The sequence below is a fragment of the Ambystoma mexicanum genome, chromosome 12 (genome assembly GCF_040938575.1).
Source record: "Ambystoma mexicanum isolate Mex_15411 chromosome 12, UKY_AmexF1_1, whole genome shotgun sequence".
Lineage (NCBI taxonomy): Eukaryota > Metazoa > Chordata > Amphibia > Caudata > Ambystomatidae > Ambystoma > Ambystoma mexicanum.
In genome coordinates this window covers 308,311,705-308,332,508 of record NC_090936.1, presented here as the reverse complement: position 1 = coordinate 308,332,508, position 20,804 = coordinate 308,311,705, and positions in this window count along the sequence as shown.

The following is a 20,804-nucleotide window of genomic DNA, read 5'->3' as shown; positions in this document are numbered from 1 at the left end:
ATATCTCACTTCTACAGGAAAGCCCTGCAATGCCAACGTCCATGAGTTAATTCTGGACTGTGCTAGATTGCCTGATCTAATCCTTGTACTCTGTAAAAACTGGAATGGTTGATGACTTGTCTCAATGATTGAACAATGGGACGAAAATGTCGCAATGCCCATGCAGTGGTCAGAAGAGCCTTTTCACATTCACTGAATTTAGTCTCAACTTGAGAAAATGCTTTACTCACATAAGCAATAGTTTTATGGTTCAAATCATGTTTTTGAGATAACACCGATGACATACAATGTTCAGTGAATCCTATTTCTATAAAGAAATCTTTGTTCTTTATGGGATAAGCCAAGCATGGTGCCTTAATGAGGCATTCTTTCAATTTGGAAACTGCCTCAGATTGTTCTTTTTCCCATTTCCAGGGTGTATTCAGCTTCAATAGTTTGGTCAATGGTTCAGTGATTGTAGCATAATTTTCAATACATTTCCTGTTATATCCCGTCATTCCTAATAAACTTTTAAAACTTTCATGTTTCTAGGATCTTTCAACTTCTGTATGGCCTCCACCTTTTTCTTTCGTGGATTTAACATGTATTCAGTTACCTCATGGCCTAGGAAATTCACCTTTTTCTTGCACCATTGGGCTTTCTTTAAATATACTTTGGCACCCGCCTTTTCCAATTGGTCAAGTACATGTCTAATTTCATCAAAATGACTTTTTAAGTTTTCATTTTTTATCAGGACATCATCTACATAAACTATGGTCCCTCTTTTCGCTGCATCTGGAATAGTTTTTCTCAAAAATAGGGCCAAATTCGCTCCCACTATTGACATACCAAAATGGTGTTCTGGACGAAGCGTATTGCGTTTTATCAAATGAAAATTCAAATAAATTCTGACTGTCTTCTGCAATGGCACACACCAGTACCCCGATGTAAGATCTAATGTGGTAAATACCTTTGACTCATGCACCTGACCAAGGCCTTGATCAGTGAATGGCAGCGGCCATCTAGACACTGGTACTCTTTTATTTAATTTCCTCAGGTCTGTGCACAGAAGCCATTGACCATTTGGCTTAAATACACCCAAAATGGGAGTGTTGGAGGTACTATGAATGGGTCTGATAATTCCCCTAGACTCCAAGTTTTTAGTGATCTCTGCCAATGACTCTAAGCATGACAGTGGCAATCGATATTGGCACACAAATACTGGATTTCTACCACACCCGTTGGTAATGTGGCAACATGTAAATCAGTTAGGCCGCATTCATATGCGTCTCTGGCAAAAACGCCCTTAAATTCCATAAATATTTTTCTCAATTAATTCTTATCCTCTTCGCTATCACAGGCATCTGCTAACATAATCTGCTCCTCTACCATTTTTGAAAATTCTGGGAAATCCTCAAATGGAGGAACCTCTGTGCTTTCTTCAAACTGTGTGGCTGTATCTCTCTGCAAAGCTGCCACTTTTAAATATTTTAGCCCATCAGCCTCCATTTCAATGTGCTGATTTCCTGTTTCATTTTCATTTAAATCAAATAATATACAATTCTCCTGGTGACAGCACACAGTCTCATTTGAATCATAAGGGTACACAGATTACAGTTGAACATCCCTTTGGGTTGAGAATCCAGGTACGCTGGCAACACACCCTGTGCATCCACATATCTCTCAGAGATATTTCCAGTCACCATATTGTTGAAATCTGCAGTATAATGTGATTTTTGTATGGCCATTCCTAGCATGGAATTCTCTTCTAAATGAACATCTTGACATCCTCTATTTTCCACCATGATTTTGACGGACCCCTCCCCAATATCTACCAATTGGGTATATTCATAATCCAGCCATTGCTGTTTCATGGATTCATTCAAGCACACAAATGCATCAGAATCCTTCATTTGCTGTCCATTCTTGCACTTTAGTGTTATAGCAACCTGCTTGGTGAATGCAGGAATAGTAATATCCTTCTTCACCTGTTGTTCAGTTGCATATGGCACCAATTGTGCGCAATGATAGCCTTTCTTTTGTCTTCAAATTCCGCCGCAGGCCCGCCTAGTCGGGACCATATTTTTTGGTTAAGAATATCTAACACCATGCACATCCTGTGCATGATATCATTGCCCAGATAAAAATAATTTTGTGTTCCACTCACTATCCACACATTGTGGTAGATGGTGTTTTGTCCAAAATTAATCTTTAGCATGCACCTTCCTGCAATTCGATTTGCAAAATCTGGATTGTCCAAACCAGTGATGTATTGGTTTTTAATTCTAAATTTCGGGATCTCCTCCCTTTCCATTATTCTCTGCAGTAGTTTCTCATTAATAAAACTCCTTTCCTGTTCAAGTGACAAAGTGGCTTTTATCATTTTAGAATGGCCATTTATACCAATATGAATCCATGGCTGCTCATCTTCTATATGTATTTCAGCAAGAGGCTTGAGGTGTTTTTCTGTGTCTGCTTAGGGATGGTGTTCTGTTTGCACTTCTTCTCTTTTAAATAGAAGCGCAATGTGTGTTCACCTATTTCAGTTTTCCATTTCTTCCTAGGATCCAAATACATCTGCACAGATTTTTTTTCTTTTTCACTTTCCATTTTGTCCTGACACATCAAAATAAAGGTGACACTAGGCACACGGCTATTCTGGAGGTACACCTCCACTGCATCATTCGATTTGGCAACAGTATGGCATTCATTTACACTGCTGTTTTGTGATTTTATTTTCTTAGACCTTAATGTTTTTTTAGTTATAGACCACAGAATCCCATTTACCCCATCAATGAGAGGAGACAATCTTTTCAGGCAATATGTTCCCATCAAGAATGGAATTTCACAAATAGATTAGATCAATAGTTCCTGTTTTATTCTGTGTTTCCGTCAACTTCAGTAACACCTTCGATAGTCACCTCCTCATTGTTAAAGTTATGTACTGGGCCTTCGCTCTGTCTCACTTTGATCTGATTCTGAATATTCATTGATACTTTTTGCCAATTCTTTGGGCATAATTGTGGCCTGTGCACCTGTGTCAATCATTGCAAATGTATTGCACTTCTCTTCCACAGTAATTGGAGCATAATATCTGTCTTTAATTTCCTCTAATACACACAAAAAGTGCACATTTTTACTGATTTCAGGATTCACTTTTCTCAGACCCCTCTCACTCTTGGATAAGCACATCAGTAAATGAAAAGACATTTTTCCCCCCTTTCTGTCCATTTCCATTTGAGAAACCTTACTCATCTCCCCATGTTCAGAGGTAATTTGGAGTATGGCCACTGTTCGCCCTTCCATCCGGGGATCATCAGAGTTCATACTGCAATTCTCCATCTGAATATGCGTATAAATATTACCTGATAATTTGTAATTTTCTAATTCTGGGCATTTGTTGGTATTTGGCATAATACCAGTTTTTTTCATTTGTTCAAAAATCTGTGGCTCAAAGGACTCTTCAGGTGACTGATCTGTACCCTCCTTTTTAGTACTTTCTAATGGGTGTTCTAACATTCACATCTACGCCCTCTTCAATTATTGTATCCATGCATGAGTTGTCTTTCTTAAATCTCTTCTTTGTTCGTTTGTTTTTCTTGTTTTCCTTTTTCATTTGTACACATTTCCAACGTTTGATTCAACGCTGGTTAAACCAAATATCTTTTTTTAGATGTGTTTGCAATTTCCGCCTCATGTTCATTTGCAGGTATTTTCGTTTTTAAATCATTAAACAGCTTGGGGTCATTATGCAAAACCGGATCAAGGGACCCGTCTTTTTATCATTGTAGGTATCATGAATATTTAGTCACTTATTATCAGAAGCCACCAGGTCACTTCTATGACCTTCTGGTCCTCCATTTGATGACTTTTTTTTAGCTGTACGGAGTTTTCCTATTTGCTCAGCCAACAGTTTTACTTGGGCCTCGAGACACTGGAATCTTTCCATTTCTCTAGAATCTTCTCTTTGCGGCCTCTGCCGATATTGGTTGTTCTCCCCCTGGTTAAATCTATTCTGGTATCTCTCAGGAGAGTGATTCCTATTTGAATTGTTTCTGAACTCTTGATTCATGTGGGGCGGAGAGCGGGGTGTACCTATTCTTTGGTTGTAACCCCCTGGTGGCGGTGATTGATTGTATTGATGTGGAGCATAGTTCATATTCTGCCTTGTGTCCTGTCTCTCATTTTGTGAGTCATGTACCCTATACTGATTCCCTTTTTCAGTAAATCGATCCACATACTGTGGTCTGTCCTGGTTAAGATATAGCATGGTGTTGGGGTCAAATCTGCTCTGTGTCCCCAACGTCTGGTAGGGACTATTACTTCTTTGATCTAGATTTTGTCTCTGATAGTTGTTCATGCCTGACATATTGGGCCGATATGCTGCCCGGGGTCTGTCTCCTAAGTAGCTAGGGCTAATGTAACTCTCTCTATTACTAGGATCATGTGACTGAAACATCGGTGCCAAGGGTGTCAACCTCTGTGGAGTACCCCTCTGTTCGGGTGTCATATTATTTTTGCCTGAACTTTGAGTGGACTCAAGTGGCATTTTAGCCGACCTGATTTCCATTACTGTTGCCGAGGATTCTTTAGATTTTGATCTTGTTTCTTTCATTTTATCGGCCTCTCTACCCTATCTACCCTAACAGAAGAGCACTTGATATAGTTTTGTTCTTTGGTGCACATTCCATTCAAGGGACTTCTCATGATCAAACTTGCGGGCTAACTGTGATATAATGTCTTTCTGCAAACCATAAAAATAGGCAGTTTTAAACTCATTGGAATTGGGATTAAAAAATACATCAAAACAAGAAAAAGCTCTTTTTAAGTCTTGAAGAAATTGGAGAGGTGATGTATTTGGCCCAGCTGTGATCGTGTATGCAAATTTATTTGCCTCCTGTAATGACTGTAATGGAGAAAAATGATGCCTAATCTCTTTTTCAAATTCTGCCCATGACATGTTCTCCTGTTTATTCAATCCCCTGATGATACTTGCTGTGGGAGCATCCAGAGTTAAGTGAAAGTATTGTCTGTATTGTTCCTTGGGTATGTGTAGGGCTTTAAATATATCATGCACTGCTTCTAAGTGGTCCTCTATACAGCACTCCTCTCCTTTTTCGAGCGGTTTTTATCAGGGCCTTGATTGACTTCAATATCTTGATAGAGCTACTTGGCGCTATATTTGGAATTGCATTACTTTGTGGTTCAACCCTTGTCCCAGGTGTATGGGATTGGTGGTAACCCCCAATGGGTGAGTCAAACCCCCCAAAGGCGCTGCAGCCAAGCCCAGACACAGGCACAGCCATTGGGGCGCTATCTCCCTGTGTAGAAATGGAATTCACCTCAATCCCATTGAATGTGGTGCCCTGTCACTTGTCTTGGGACCCGAAATAACATATCTGCTTTCCAAATCCTTGCACTTTTTAAGAAGTCGGTCCACCGCCTTACGCAAGTATCTGTTTTCATCACCCATTTTATTAATCACATTTTTCATATCACTCATCTGCATTTGACATTCATTAAACCCTTTGTCCCACTTGTCCTTTTCTTGATACATTTTAGCTATCTCTTGTTTGACAGTCTGGAGATCACCTTCTTTCTCTAGATTCTCTCTTTTAAAACTTGCATCACTAAAATAGCCTCCTCTTTATCTTGTCAAATGTGACCTACCAATACTTTCAAGTGTTTTTATTCTTGCTCACTGTCCTCAAACCGTTTTCTCCTTTGAGGCAATTGAGTGTCAAATTCTTTACACTTTGATTGCATGTCCTTTTGTCATACCTCCAGTTCTGCTCTTAACTTTTTCTCCTGTTCACTGGCTCCATCTAATTCGACGTTGAGTCATTGCATCATTTTCTTGCATTCGCAGAGACCTATTTAAAATGAACCATGTTTTGGCACATAGCCGTATCAAACAGTCTTTCTCTGCAGGTTTTTCAGCAGCATTTAATAATCTCAGAAGACAGACCTGAATTATGTTAACCTCTTCAAAAATGTTGTCCAGTGGTTCTTTCTGAACTTCCCCATAGATACAGTCATGTCGTTCTGTGACATTATTCGATGACCATGTTCCATGTGCATATATTTTTGCCTCTAAATATTTCACCAACTCTGGGAATGTGGCATCAATTTGAGACATTCTGAGATTCACTTTCAGTGTCACACTGCTCTCACAAAATGAGTTCACTTTAATGCACGTATGGCAGTGTGATACACACTTGCCATGCCCAGTAGAGGCTCTACAGTCTGTTCCCACAGGCCCAACACACCATTTTGTAGGAGGTTTTGTCTTATTGGGGTAAATTCAGTATTTGGCGGTATTTTATTAACATGATATTTTGGTGGTAAACTGGCCTTACATTTAGAGATAGTTTAGTATTACTCTATTTTGTTGTTAATATAATATTAGCTTGTGTTGGTGGTAATTTAGTGGTATCTTACTTTGTGGTATTTTCAGAATTACCTTATTTTTGTGGTATAGCGGTGAGCATGGTTTTTTATACTACAACCCCATCATAAAACACACCTTTCCTCTCTATTAGAATGTTTTTTGGTCGCCTGTAGAGAACCCCCAAAACCTGTCACACTTCAGAGAACCCAATTAGTTTATTCAGAATGCCACCTATGGTTTGTGGCTGGTATTACTGGCTTATGTACATCCAGTAATCTATGTGTCTCATGTGACACTCCCTTCTTTTCAGCATGGAAAGAAGGAATCACTGACAAGACCTTCACACACCTTCCTACCTTGCAGGTATTTATTTGCTTTTTCCTTTTGCTATTTTAGCTACATTGGTAAATTAGCAAATGCATTACCGCGCTGGTATAAACATCAAACCCTTGTGATTCCCCTGTATAGAATTGATTCACAGACGCATGAAGGACACCAAAATCCCAGCCTTTGTTTTTTTATGCACTCTGTATTATATAACAATTATAAACAGAAATACATCTTACCACATGATATTACAGCATCGCCTACAAAATATGAAAGAAAACAGAAAACAAACAGGCATATTGCAAAATAAATGAATTTGGTGTTCAGCAATTTTAAACATAGAGAAATATGAACATGCAGTATTTTTTTTAACTCCCTGCAATGCCAACAAATTATATAATCTCCCATTCATTCTTTTTTCCTCACTTTTTCCTCACTAAATCACCCAGGCCAGTGAAGTCTGAAACTCTTGCTGTCAGGATTTTGTCTGTACAACCTTGCTGCTTGGAGGACCGAGTGCCAAGAACTCCTTCACATGTTTGGGGAGCTCCCAGCTGTTTATTAAGTTCGTAGCTAGCGCTCACACACACATGGAGTCCAGCAGCATGTTTTATGTAGCACCGTCTGACTCTCTGTCCCAGCATGATCTGAACTCTTCCCCCTAGTTATTCATTAAGAAAACTCCTCCTGCCTATTATCCCTAGGTCATCCTATTATTGACGTAGCCCATCCACCCTCAATTTCTACCAATCATAATAAAAGAATGTGTCCTGTACCAGCCATCGTTTTTCAAGACAATGGGCCTGATTACGACCCTGGCGCTAATGGGTTAACGGCGCCGTAAAAGGCCGTTAACCCATTAGCGCTTAATTACGAGGTCCCTTTGCAGGACCCGACCTTAATGGCTGGTCTACACCAGCCGTTAAAGTAGGGACCCGCAAAGGGACCTTGGTGCTAAGTACGGTACCGCAATTTGCAGTACCGTACTTAGCGCCTTCCCCATTCCCATAGAGCCCTATGGGGCAAAAATGGGAATGGGGAAGGGCCATGGTTCAATGGGGAATTAGCGCCCCGCCAACCTTTGAAAGGGGTGTTAATTCCCCATTGAACCATGGCGGACCCGTTACAACACCGGCACCAACCATGGTGCTAATAGCACCATGGTTTAGAGCCGGTGTTGTAATGAGGGCCAATGAAGATTTCAGCTCTGCAAAGCAACTGTTTCTGTGTTCCTTCCTTCCAGTGGCATATTTCTGCTCTCCACGAAAAAAAAAACGCTCACATGTACTGAGTGTGAATCTCTTCATGGAAAATAAAGTGAATTTTAAACCGTGCATGTAAAAACATAGAATGCATTTCATTGTGCACAAAAACTGCATTAATAATGTTAGAGGGGTTGAAATTAATATATTAGTAAGGCAGTTAGTATAAGGTTAATTAATTATGTATTTCTAATGCAGTTCACACACATGAAAATATCCAATTTGTAAAAAATGTGCACCTCTTCATTTTAAAATGACAGCACACTGTGCTAAAACATTTTACTAAATGTTCTGAAAATGTGCCTGCTGGCTGTTACTGAAAACTATTTTGCACCTATTGTGCACCTATTTAGAAACGGCTGCATTTAGATATGGCATACTGCATACTATCAATGAAATCCCCAAATATATCCTTAACATTTCTACAATTTCTGACCAAGCAAGTAATCCCAAACCGAATATTTTTAAAGAGTGGATGGGAATGCACTTGGCTGAAATGTGGAATGATTTGACGGACATGGATGTCCCACAAGGGTTGAGGGATTTGAATGTCTTAGCTTATTTAAGGGATACTGCGTGGAAAGTAAATGAGCATCTCAAGAGGGTTTTTGAGATAAGGAAGGCGTTAGAACGGTTACAGAATGATGAAGTAGATGGTGATAGATTGGACGCTTTGTATGCGCAGAAACGGTTCCTTCCTCCTTGTAAAACAACGAGTGAAGAGATGCGAATTTGCAAAAGGGATGCGCTTAGATGGATTTCGGATGTGTCGATATCTCCCATAATATGATAGGTTTAGTCAGTATACTCCAAAAATGCAGAAGAAAGTGTTACAGGTAATGGTAGAATACCTGTAGGATGAGTGTATGAGGAAAATAATTTGTTGTCCCGCAGATTTGATGATTATTTATAAGAGAGCATTTGCACCAGATACTGCTTTGACTACTTTAGTGCTCAATCTAGACTTATTGCTTAACAAATGTTCAGAATTGCCTACTTCTCAGTTCCTGATGCGCTGAGATGGATTTCAGATATGTCGATATCTCCCGTAGAAGTATATGATACATATAGTCAGTATACTCCAGAAATGCAGAGGAAAGTGTTACAGGTAATGGTAGAATACCTGCAAGGTGAATGTATAAAGAAAAAGGTTTGTTGTCCCGCTGAATTATTGAATATTTATAAGAGAGCTTTTGCGTCCGATACTGCTTCCACCACTTAGCGCTCGATTTGGCTCTGTTGCTTAGTAAACGTTCAGAGTTGCCTACTTCTCAGTTGCCTACGAGAGAGGTTCCTCCGACATTCGTTCCTAAAGCTGAGATTCCGGCTAATGTTGCAACAAGTGCTGCAGCCACTACTATTGAAGCTCACTATGTATCACAATTTGTTCTTGTCCCTTTCTCCAGACAGGAAGTGAACACTATTAGGCAGTCGATTCCAGACAGTAGGAAAAATCCTACAGGGTTTTATAAAGAAATAGAATCTGTCTTGCATTCGTCAGTTTTCACCCAGGGTGATATAGACACGTTGTTCCTTGTAATCCTACCTGCTGATTTATGGAAACAGATTAGAACTGTAGATGATCAGGCAGGGTTGGGTGACATGTGGGTTAATGTGGTGCGGTTAGACGGAGAAAGGAAAGTTGGTGAGAGACCACTGCAGGTGATACTGACATTGCCAGACTGACAATGTCAGTATCACCTGCAGTGGTCTCTCACCAACTTTCCTTTCCAAGTTAAAGACTCTGGTTCCTGAGAGAAGGATTGTTTAGGACAAACTCACTGCTTGTACCCAATGGAAATCTGAAGGTGCTACCGAATTCTTTAGGATTTTAACAGACAGGATTTAAGCACTGCGTCAGGAACAAAGTTGTTTGTGGATAGATTTGTGCGTGGATTGTTGCCTGATATCCAATCACAAATCATGAGTTCTGAAAGTGCTTGGCAAGCTAAATCACAGTCCGAAGTATTGCATATGGCTCAGTATTACGAAAATAGAGTCAATAATGATAAAGAGAGGATTGAAAAGTAAAAGGGTGACCTGAAAACCAAAGTATTGTTGCAACAGGTAATTAGAGGAACCAGGGGTGGGAGTACAGAGTTTAGAGACCAATTTGTTCCACAAAGTAATACACAGTTATGTCCTGTACACACAAACTAATGTGCTTATTGCAGACAAGAGGGTAATTGGTGAGCCCAATGCCCAACCCTTCAGCACAGATTGAATAACACATATGGTATCATGGGTAGACGATCCAGAGGCCACCCTCGGGTAGGGGGTCCTGGTAGAATCCAGTTCGCTCAAACTCCATAGTCATTCTCGCAAGATAATCAGCAATCTAGCATAGATAGTAGAAATATTTTTGATAATCCTGCAACAGCCTATCTTTCTAAGGATCTTGTCTTTGATGATATATTGTTTCGTTAGGACAGCCCAAAGCAGGGTCTGGAACCGGTGCCTATTCCCGTCTATCAGAAAGGGCCCTACGTTGAGATGAAGGTGGGGAATAGGAAGCATCTATTTGTGATAGATACAGGAGCATAGAAGTGTTACATTGATCATTGACGGGTTCCAGATATTCCACTGTCAGGGCAGAATAACATTTCTGTAGGATTTTCTGGCACGCCAGTGGTTAATCCAGTTTTTCAGCCGATACCAATTTCACTGGGGCCGTTCATGGATCAATGCGGCAATTCATTGTTCTTCGGATGGGGTACTTTTGACGATTTCACCCCAGAAATCTTCTGCCTCACAGTTTTTGACTAGACCTTTACTGCCTGAATTTAGTGAAGTTCTGGCGTGTTTATGGCGGTCGACATAAATGATGTTGGCATTTTACAAATTGAACCTGTTAAAATTGTTTTGAAGCCAGGAGCTAAGTTGCCACATATTCCACAATATATGATTTCAGTTGATGGTGAGCAAGCTCTGAATAGCATAGTTTTTGATTTTGTCCATCGTGGAGTGAACAAGGAAATTGCAGGAAGTTTGTTCGATAGCTCGATTTTACCGGTGTATAAGAAAGGGGATAATACGATTCCTTTCCGTTTTACTATTAATTTGCGTGCGATCAATAAGATTGTTGCTCCACAATTTCCAGTTGTGCTTGATGTAACCACGATATTAACGATGATTCCAGCTTCTGATACTCATTTCAGTGTGGTGGATCTTAAGAATGCCTTTTTTAGTATTCCTGTACATGTGGATAGTAGATATTTGTTCGAGTTTACCCTAGGGGGACGCTCGTTTACACTCAATCGTGTGCCACAAGGGTGCACGGAGAGTGCGAGCATTTACAGTAGAGCTTTGAAAGAGCAGCTTGACACTTGAGTTCCCTCCCACTTGTATATTGTTGCAGTACGTTGACGATCTTCTTTTAGCTGAAGACTCAGAAGTTGCTTGCAAAGAGGGCACTGTACTGTTGCATATTCATCTAGCAGAGCATGGGCATAAGGCGCATTGAAAAAGTTTCAGTATTGTCGACAGGAGGTTGTCTATCTAAGTTAACTCCTGTCAAAGGAGGGAAGAAGACTGACACCTGAATGGATAAAAAGCATCCCTGGCATGTTGGTCCCAAATATGCAGAAAGAGGTCAGAGCCTTGAAAGGATTGGCTTCTTACTGTAGACAGTGGCTCCCTCATTTTTCACTAGTGATAAAACCAATGTTGGCATTGAAAAAGAAGGACATTTCTTTGCCATTACTGTGGAACTTAGAACACCAGAAAGCTTTTGATCTGCTCAAGGCTGCACTGTGTTCAGCACCAGTTTTGGGCACATCAAATTATGACAAGGCCTTTATGTTGTATGTGCATGAATGTGATGGATATGCTTTGGCTGTGTTAACGCAGGAACATGGGGGGAAGAATAGACTGTGCGTTATTTTTCCTCCATTCTTGATCCTGTTGCATGTGCTTTGCTGAGAGGTTGGAGAGCTGTCGCTGCTGCTGCATCCGTAAAACATTGTGAGGGTATGGTTTTAGGTCACTCTTTAACCATGATAGTACCCCACTCCGTAGACATTCTATTAAACAGGTACGCAAACACAACAACTTACTTCCGTACGATTGACAAGATACCAACTGATCCTATTTGCACCACATATCCAAATTAAGAGGTGTTGTGTATTGAATCTGGCTAAATTATTGCCTCTTCCACCAGACATTGCTTGCAGTGACAAAATCTGACATGACTGCCTCTATCCTACAGAGCAAGAAACCAAAGGCAAAATTTACTTAAATGATACACCATTGAAAGACCTACAAGGGGAGCTGTTTTGCGATGGCTCCTGCTTCAAACTTCCGGATGGTACATCCACTGCTGCTTATGCCATCACCACATTAAGCATGATTGTGGAAACCAAGAGAATTTCGCATAACTCCGTGAAGGCCGCCGAGATTATCGTATTGACTTGTGAACTTTCCGAAGGGCTTAGAGTAAATATATTTACAGATAGCCAGTATGCCTTTGGGATGGTTCAAAACTTCGGTAGATTATGGGCAGAACGAGGTTTCTTGATCTCACACGGAACTAAAATCTAACATGGTCACTTGATAGTTCAGCTACTCTCAGCACTTGCGCTTCCTACTCAACTAGCAATCATGAAGTGCACCGCACATCAGAAAGTAACAGTCGATGTAGGGGGAGGAAATGCTTTTGCTCACAGGATAGCTACACAGACTGCTACTGATTTATGTTCAGAAATGTATATAACGAAAGAAGCTATGAATACCTGTACAATAGATGAAGGAATTGATTTGATAAAAAGTATTCAAGCGCATGCCACTCCAGAAGAACTTAAACACTGGGCTGAGGGTTTAGCAAGTTTGGATGAGGAAGGTTGTTGGGTAGAAAACACAAGAAAAAGATGGATGCTACCCAATGCTTATGTCACCGCTATATGGTTACAATGGCTCATGGTCCTAATCCCATATGTGCTAGAAAAATTTGTAAATTGCTAGAATCTGTCTAGGTAAATATAAATATCTCAAAAACTGCTGAGTGTTTGTTCCAAAATTGTATGGTATGATTACAGCAAAATGTGGGGAAGGGTACAACAACAACGAGGGGTAGTTTTGGTCCCCTCTCTGTGCCCTTCGAGGTAATACATTTTGACTTCATCGAAATGGAATGCTGCTACAACTATAATTACGTTCTGGTAGTCATTTGTGCCTTTAGCTAGTGTGTTGAAGCCTTCCCTGTGAAAGATGCCACAGTAATGACAACGGCGAAAATCATGCTTAAGGAATATTTTCCTAGGTTTGGTTTTCCGAGAGTCATCTGGTCGGGCCATGGTCCACATTTTATCGTTGCTGTTATCCTGCAAGTATGCGTGGGACTGCAGATCGATAAATGGTTCCATTCGGCCAGACACGCTCAGAGTGCCAGACTTGTACAACGTCATAATGGTATCCTAAAGAATAAGCTAGCTGAAGTGTGTCCTAGTAGTAACTTGGAATGGCCAGATGTTTTACAAATAGCTCCATTATCCATGCGGACAACCCCACACACTAGAACTGGGCTCTCCCCATACGAGATTGTGATGGGCAGGCCAGCTAATATTTGGAATCTACCTAAACCCAAAATATTGAAAGACATGGAGCATTTGCTTCTTTCTGAATACTGTGACCAGTTAACTCAAAACTTGTATTTGATTTATTAACAGGTGTGAGAAGCTCTCCCAGTTAAATACAAGGGGCCAGGTCATCGACTTCGACCTGGGGGCTGGGTGCTTACCAATGTTTTTGAAAGAGCATCCAGCCTCGCACCACATTGGAGAGGACCGTTTCAGGTCTTGTTGGCCACACAAACAGCTGTACGAGTAGCCGGAAAGCGACACTGGATCCACGTGACACACGTCAAGAAAATACCTTTTCCTTTGCCACTCGATGAAGAAGAAGAGAACGAAACTCTTTGTTCGGTATCGTATGATGAGCCTATTTTGAACAACACCAAGGATATTTCAGAGATTCTTCCTAAGCCCGCAGGGCCTGGGGAGACTGCTGCTTTGTCTTCAAATTCTTCTTCGGATCTTTCTGTACGCTTGAGCAATCTTGCTTCTGTATCACCGCTTCCATCAGGAAGCAACAACACTTTGTTCGCAGATCACACCATACCTGTAGACTTGAGGTATGATCTGAGTCCACGGCACTAGACTTACAGCACAGCATGGCTGTGCCCACAAGGAATCACTGTTCAGCTAGTCACTCTCTCACCGAACTGCAAGTAAGTGGCCGGGACCGGCAAGGTTACCTTCGAGCAAGATAAACCACGTGGTCAGGAGATCACCAACGAACGAACTTAAGGAGTCTGGCACAGAAACTTTTTCGAAACAAACTTTGAAGAACAATGCCCATCGCTAACTCTACTCGTACGGAGCAATCGATCGGTCTTGTGGCTAACAAAGACATTGAGCATCCAAAATCATGGTCCTTGAGGACTTACTGTTTTCTTGTGATAATGTTAACTGGCCTAACAATTGTATTTGCAATTGGATTTTGGTATATTGAGGGTGTGTGTCCACTTGAGACTTTGTTACCTACCAAAAGCGTTCCCACTATGTCTTCACTTTTCGTGTATCTGCACACTCTACCTTCTAGGGATTCCCAACACAGACAGAGTTACCACAATAATACTCTTCTCTTAATCATGAATGCGACCCATGCAATTCTGAACAGAACAAATTGCTGTATATGTTTGCATTTGCCACAGCACGGGGAAAAAGTGTTGGGCTGGTATATTCATCCTTATCCTTTGACTACTGCATGCTACGCCTCTCTAAGGGCACTATTCTTTGGTCGTTGGAATGATAGCATCTCTGGGAACTTTAATGGGACTAATTTGAACAAATTTGAAAGACAAGTTCTGATGCCTCTGGGATGTTCCCTTTTTGCAAATAGGAGCAAACTCAATGTTGCTTCTATTAGGCCTTCCGATAGACTTTCTAGACCTTTCCAAACGTTGATTTCTTTAAGATGGCTCTCGTAGGCAACCGGGATGCCATGCCTCCTTCTTACACTATCAATCATAGCCCCAAACCTGTTTCCTTCTGCATTTAAAGGGATGGCTCTCAGTCAATGGGTACTTTTGAGGGTTGTACCAACATTGCAAATCTGATTAGTGAGGACAGACCTTTGTATGTAGGTGATCCTGTTTATTTTGTTTGTGGCAATGAAGCTTATTCTTGGTTACCTAGAGACTGGCAGGGTGCTTGTTATTTGCGTATCTTGCTACCAGGGGTATTTGTAGCCAGAACCTCTGAGGTCTCTAGAGCTCCTCCAAGGTGGGACGAGAACAGTGATACTCCTTCACAGGTCATGCGTGATATAGCGAAATCCTTTGTACCATTTTGGGGACAGATCATGAACTCTGAGGTTATTAGGAGACTGGCAAGAGTATTGGAGAGAACCATCAACAGAACCACTGATATACTATAAAATATGACATTGGAACAGGAAGCAATTAGTTTAGTGGCTCTACAGAACAGGATGGTGTTAGACGTCATCATAGCTGAGTGTGGTGGAGTATGTAAATTGGTGGGATCTGCTTGTTGCGTTTTCGTGCCCGACTCCTCCCCTACCATATTCAAGGCAATACAAAATCTGCATGTCCTAAGTACAGAAGTACATGTTCCTGAGGGACATTGGGACCTTAGTCTTAGTGGTCATCCTTGGTATTCTATTGTTCTGTTGTTGTTGCATACAACGTCTTCCTGCCATATGTTTGATGTTAGGGGGATGTTGTGCGCAAACTGTAGGTACATTGGGACCAAAAATACATGCACCCGAGAAAATGACTAATGTTTTTGTAATGAAGGATATCACTGTCAAGGATCTAATGGTGATTCATATTTCTGAAAAATGCGATTCAGGATGTACGAACATTGAGACATGGGGTTTTGAGTAAAGCAAATGGTTGAGTAAATCTCTTGGCTTAGGCCAAAAAGGAGGGTTTGTTAAACAGTAATCATATACTGCCTCCTTATTATGAATATTGACCTAAGCCCATTCGCATTACGCAGAAAACAGTGTTTGCAAAGTTCCGATTTTGGGTTAACTTTGCCACCATTTTAAGACTCATCTGCCATTTTGATTTCAACTCTTGTTTCTGTGTTCTAAAATGGTGGACTTTGTTATCAACTTGTAGCCAAACTGAACAACCTTTGAGCTCTGTTAATGTTTAGGCTGACCGAAAGCAAACGGTTTGACCAATGCAAAGAAACTTTGTGACTCATATGAACTGCAATCCAAGTGTTGTCTGCGCTCACAAGCCTCATCCTTGTATAAACAATGAAACAATGGAAAGTAAACTCAGATCGTGTGGTCTGGCTGAACTGAATTGTAGCGATTCTTGGAACAAGGCTTACCGTGGATCAGAGAACCAACGACACCATTGTATTTTCATGGATATGTAAAATTGTTTAATCCTATGTATAATATTGTAACATCTGCCATGTGAACTTGGCATGAACTCTAGCCCGCAAATTATTAACATGAACAGAGGATGGGCAATATTGCTAAAATAGTATTAATATGTCTGTGTTTAGATGTCCAGCACTCTTACTCCTCACTGTGTCTGCTGGTACACATTGCGAGGTGTTGGGAGCCAGATAGCTATCTGTTTTGCTTTGACTGTACAGAAATAAAAGATACTTGTATCTTTTCAGCCTGTGATTCGTGTATTTCATTTGTGGTATTAAGCCTCGATATTTCTTTGATCTTTCACTTGGTGACAATTTTCTATGACCAACCGGGTGGCAACACTACTGCAGAGCTAGTTGAAGTTGTGACAGAGACTTTTAGAAATTGGCAAACTCAATTCCCTAAGGGTGATATAATTCTTGCGGGAGATTTTAATGTTGATTGTGTTCAAAACCAACAAAAAAACAAAAGGGGTAAAAGAAGGGCTTTGCAGGGAATAAGGCAAAGGAATGGTGGAGGGCCATAGCAGACTTTGATCTCATCCCTTTGATTGTTAAAGAGGGAGAATCACATATTATGTGGTCTAATGAACCATACAGTAGTTGTATAGATTTCATTTTTATTGATTCTTGTATTGTCTGCCACCACCCTGAGTTAGAGACTATGGGCCTCATTACGAGTCAGGCGTTAAGGGTTTTACGGCGCCGTAAACGGCGCCGACCCTTAACGCCTGATTACAAGGTCCCTTTGCGGGATGGTGATTTTAACGCCTGCTTTTTGCAGGCGTTAAAAACCATGCCGCAAAGGGACCTTGGTGCTAAGTATGGTGCCGCAATTTGCGGCACCGTACTTAGCGCCTTCCCCATTCCCATTATGCCCTATGGGGCAAAAATGGGAATGAGGAAGGGCCATAGCGGAAGGGGGAATTACCACTCCGCCAACCTCAGAATGGGGTGGTAATTCCCCATTCCGCCATGGCAGAGTCGGAGAGTTACCGGCATGGAACATGGTGCTATTAGCACTATGGTCCATCCGCCAGGGTCGTAATGAGGCCCTATGCCTAGGACTGCAAGTGATCATGTAATGCTGTACATGAAGTGTTTGGGGCCTCACTCAAAACCTGGTGAAATACTGAGTGATAACCCTACAGTTAATATCCAAGGCAACAGGTTTCACTGGACATCAGCTTGCATGAAAACATTTAATGCGCCCCAACCAACCTCTAAATTATAGGCTTTTGGCCATGTTGGACTGTAATTCCAAGATATTTGCAAACATACTACTGGATCTTTTATCCTCATGGGTGCCGAAGAAGGGCTTGCTGAACTTTCAGCATACAGGATTTGGAAAGAGCTGGATATACAGAGTTATCCTGGCACTGTGTAATACCTGTGCTTTGTAGTTTAGTCTGCCGCTTTCAACAGTGTATTAAGATCTAAAAAATCGGCAAGATGGGGCATAGAAACATCACTTTTATATTTCATCAAATCATTATACAATGGCACACAGGTTACGATGTTCTAGGAGGGAGTCTTAGCCAGACCCTTCCCTACTAACAGGGGACTAAAGCAAGGTTGCATGCTCGCACCCCTTCTTTTAAATCTTTATGTATCCGGGTTAGCCCAAGTGCAGAAGGACGTTAATAATCATCTGCTGTGCTATGGCAGTGAATTTATCTCTTGCCTTATGTAGGCAGATGATACTGTCATACTAGACCGTACAACAGTCAGTAGGAACAGCGTTCCTTAGCCACTCTTCATGTCTTTGCTTGTGAACATGGACTTAGCCCTAATGTCATAAAAACTAAAACCATGACGTTTGGTTAAAGGGCTTATGGCACCCCTTCATTCATTTGGAACTTGAGTGGGGTCAAGTTAGAACAGATCGTTGAATACAAATACCTCAGTATTTATATTGTATTAGAGCAACTATTTCGCCTACATATTTGGCAAAGGGGAAAACGCGTAAGGCTTGGCAGAAGTAGCTGTCAATTAAATGTATCATTGATGCATATGGGGTTGTTCCATCGAGGCAAAAATGATTGCGTATAGGACTTTAAATGTCCCGGGCATATTATATGATTTGGAAGTTTTTCCAGAAAGTGCAGCTGCCTGGCTCTCAAGGATGGAATCAAAAATGTTTTGGTCGTTACTTAGCCTTGTTGGGAGGGTTCCTGTAGAAGCCATAAGACTTGAATTAGGTTTGCCCTTTCTTCTTTCACTTTGGAAATCTTCTGCCTGTAACTTCTGGGCAAGAATGTACAGTGGTTTCCTGGGAGAAGATACTAATACTATAATGCCGGGCCCTTGTACACTCTAGTATATTTTCTAAAAGTGTATGGTTCAGGGAATTGGAGGCTATGGTAATGTGTCATCTTTTTGAAATTGGTGTACACAATGTGCCCAGATCGTGGCTGGACTTTAACTTATCTAAAATAGAAAAGAAGTCTAGATACCACAATACGGCCCAGGCATTGAACCATTCGGCTAAACTGCATAGGTACGAGACCTACTCACACCAAGGTTTTTCCATAGATCGTCCAATGCAATCTTATAAAGCTCAGTCTACATGCATTGATTAGATTTATTTTATCAGTGCATTTTTCGAAAATACGTGTGCTTTGGTGGACCTCACTAGTGGAGACTGACTTTGTAGAGTCTGTGGCAAAGAGGTAGAGACCCTGCGACACATTCTTACTCAATGGGAAGCATTTAGTTTGGAGTATGATTAAGCTTATATGAAAATTGGGCTCCGTAAATCTGATACATTTTGGAGTACAATTTGTTGCGCTGAGCCATTAGTGATTGCTATGACGGCCTACCATATATGGCAGTTGGTGGCTGAAAAACGGTCACTTTAATGTTAAGAATTTTAATAGCAGAATCATTTTAATAGTATATGATTTTGTACTGGGAAAATGCATTCATATTTTTGAAAAGTTGCGTGATGTTCGGTCCACAAGTGGAAACGTGAAAGGTGAAAACAATATTTGAAACTCCTCATAACATTTCCTCGCAAGCAGTAAAGCACACAAAACTTCACACACATATGCTGTTTAGTCATTTTTACTTGTTTCATGTAATTTCATCCACGCAGCAAAATTTGTAAGTCTCCCAAAATTGCCTTTTTGAATGGTTTAATTTTATTGTTTTTCAGGGGATGCAAAAATGGTCATTACACAAACCACTCAGGTCCATAGATGTTCCTCCATGTCCGCACAATTGGCAGCCAAACGAGCAGTTTTTTTTCTTCTTTAAAAGGGCATATGCCACTCCTCTAAGGCACTCCATTGTCCAGGGGTGGATTGGCCTATAGGGAACTCTGGAGATTTCCCAGTAGGCCTCTGCACTCTGGGCCTCTTTTGTGTGGTATTTCCATTTTTTTCCATAGGACAATGTTAGGGCTTGCTAAAAATGTGTAATATGGGGCCACTTTGAACATTATTTCTAGGGCCTCTTTTGGTTCCCCGTCCACCCCTGCACTTGTCGTGAAGAGTGTCAGAACATGAATCTGGATGCTGTGATGTGTGCACTAAAAACATGTTTGCAGCCCAGATACTGACTCCAAGAAGACACCGAGGCAGATATTGTGCGTCTTCTCTTCCATGAAGCACATAACTGGATGTTTGCCAGTCGACTTGATGTATCTCCAAAGTATTATCACCCACTTGTTTTTATAAAAATGCCTGGGCAAATTTTCACCGAAACAAGGGAAGATAGCGAATTGACCCAGGCACCTGTTCACCGTCAAGTATTTTAAAAACATGTTTTATTGTGTTATGGTTGCCAATTTCAACCTTTCACCAACTAAGGCAAACACACGACATTGCAATCCCAATAGACAGAAAAATAACATTAAAAAACCATAAAACAATTACATTATAAATACATCATAGAAACATTCTGTAAAATCTAATAGTAGAAATCCTAGTTTCATCTCATGCGTTACAATTATAAAGTTAACTATTCTGCTAAATCGCTAATCAACATCCAAAGTGGTGGTGACTATTGGAGTCTGAGGCAACATGAAAAGATCCAATAACTTGGAAACCTGTAAAGTGCTAAAAGTACAGCTATACTGTTGTATTCCATAAAACGACGCCACGACACCTCGCCAGCATATTCCAAATTGGCATACATATGTAAGATAGCATGCAGTCTACGTAAAATGTTCTATAGCAGCACAATATACTCTTAAATGTTTCAAGGTCTCCATCAAATCCTTCCTAGAACATAATCTACAACAGAGTTGTGAGTGGTCCAAGCGATCCTAGGGCCAAGGCATTCCAATTCAGGCAATTGTTTTATTATGAGCCTCAAATATAAAGAGTGTGCCTTATTACACGGAAATAGATTAATATATCTCAGTAAATCGTCCCGTCTTTTAATGAAACCTGCTTTCTCTTAGTACATAGGATATACACCGAG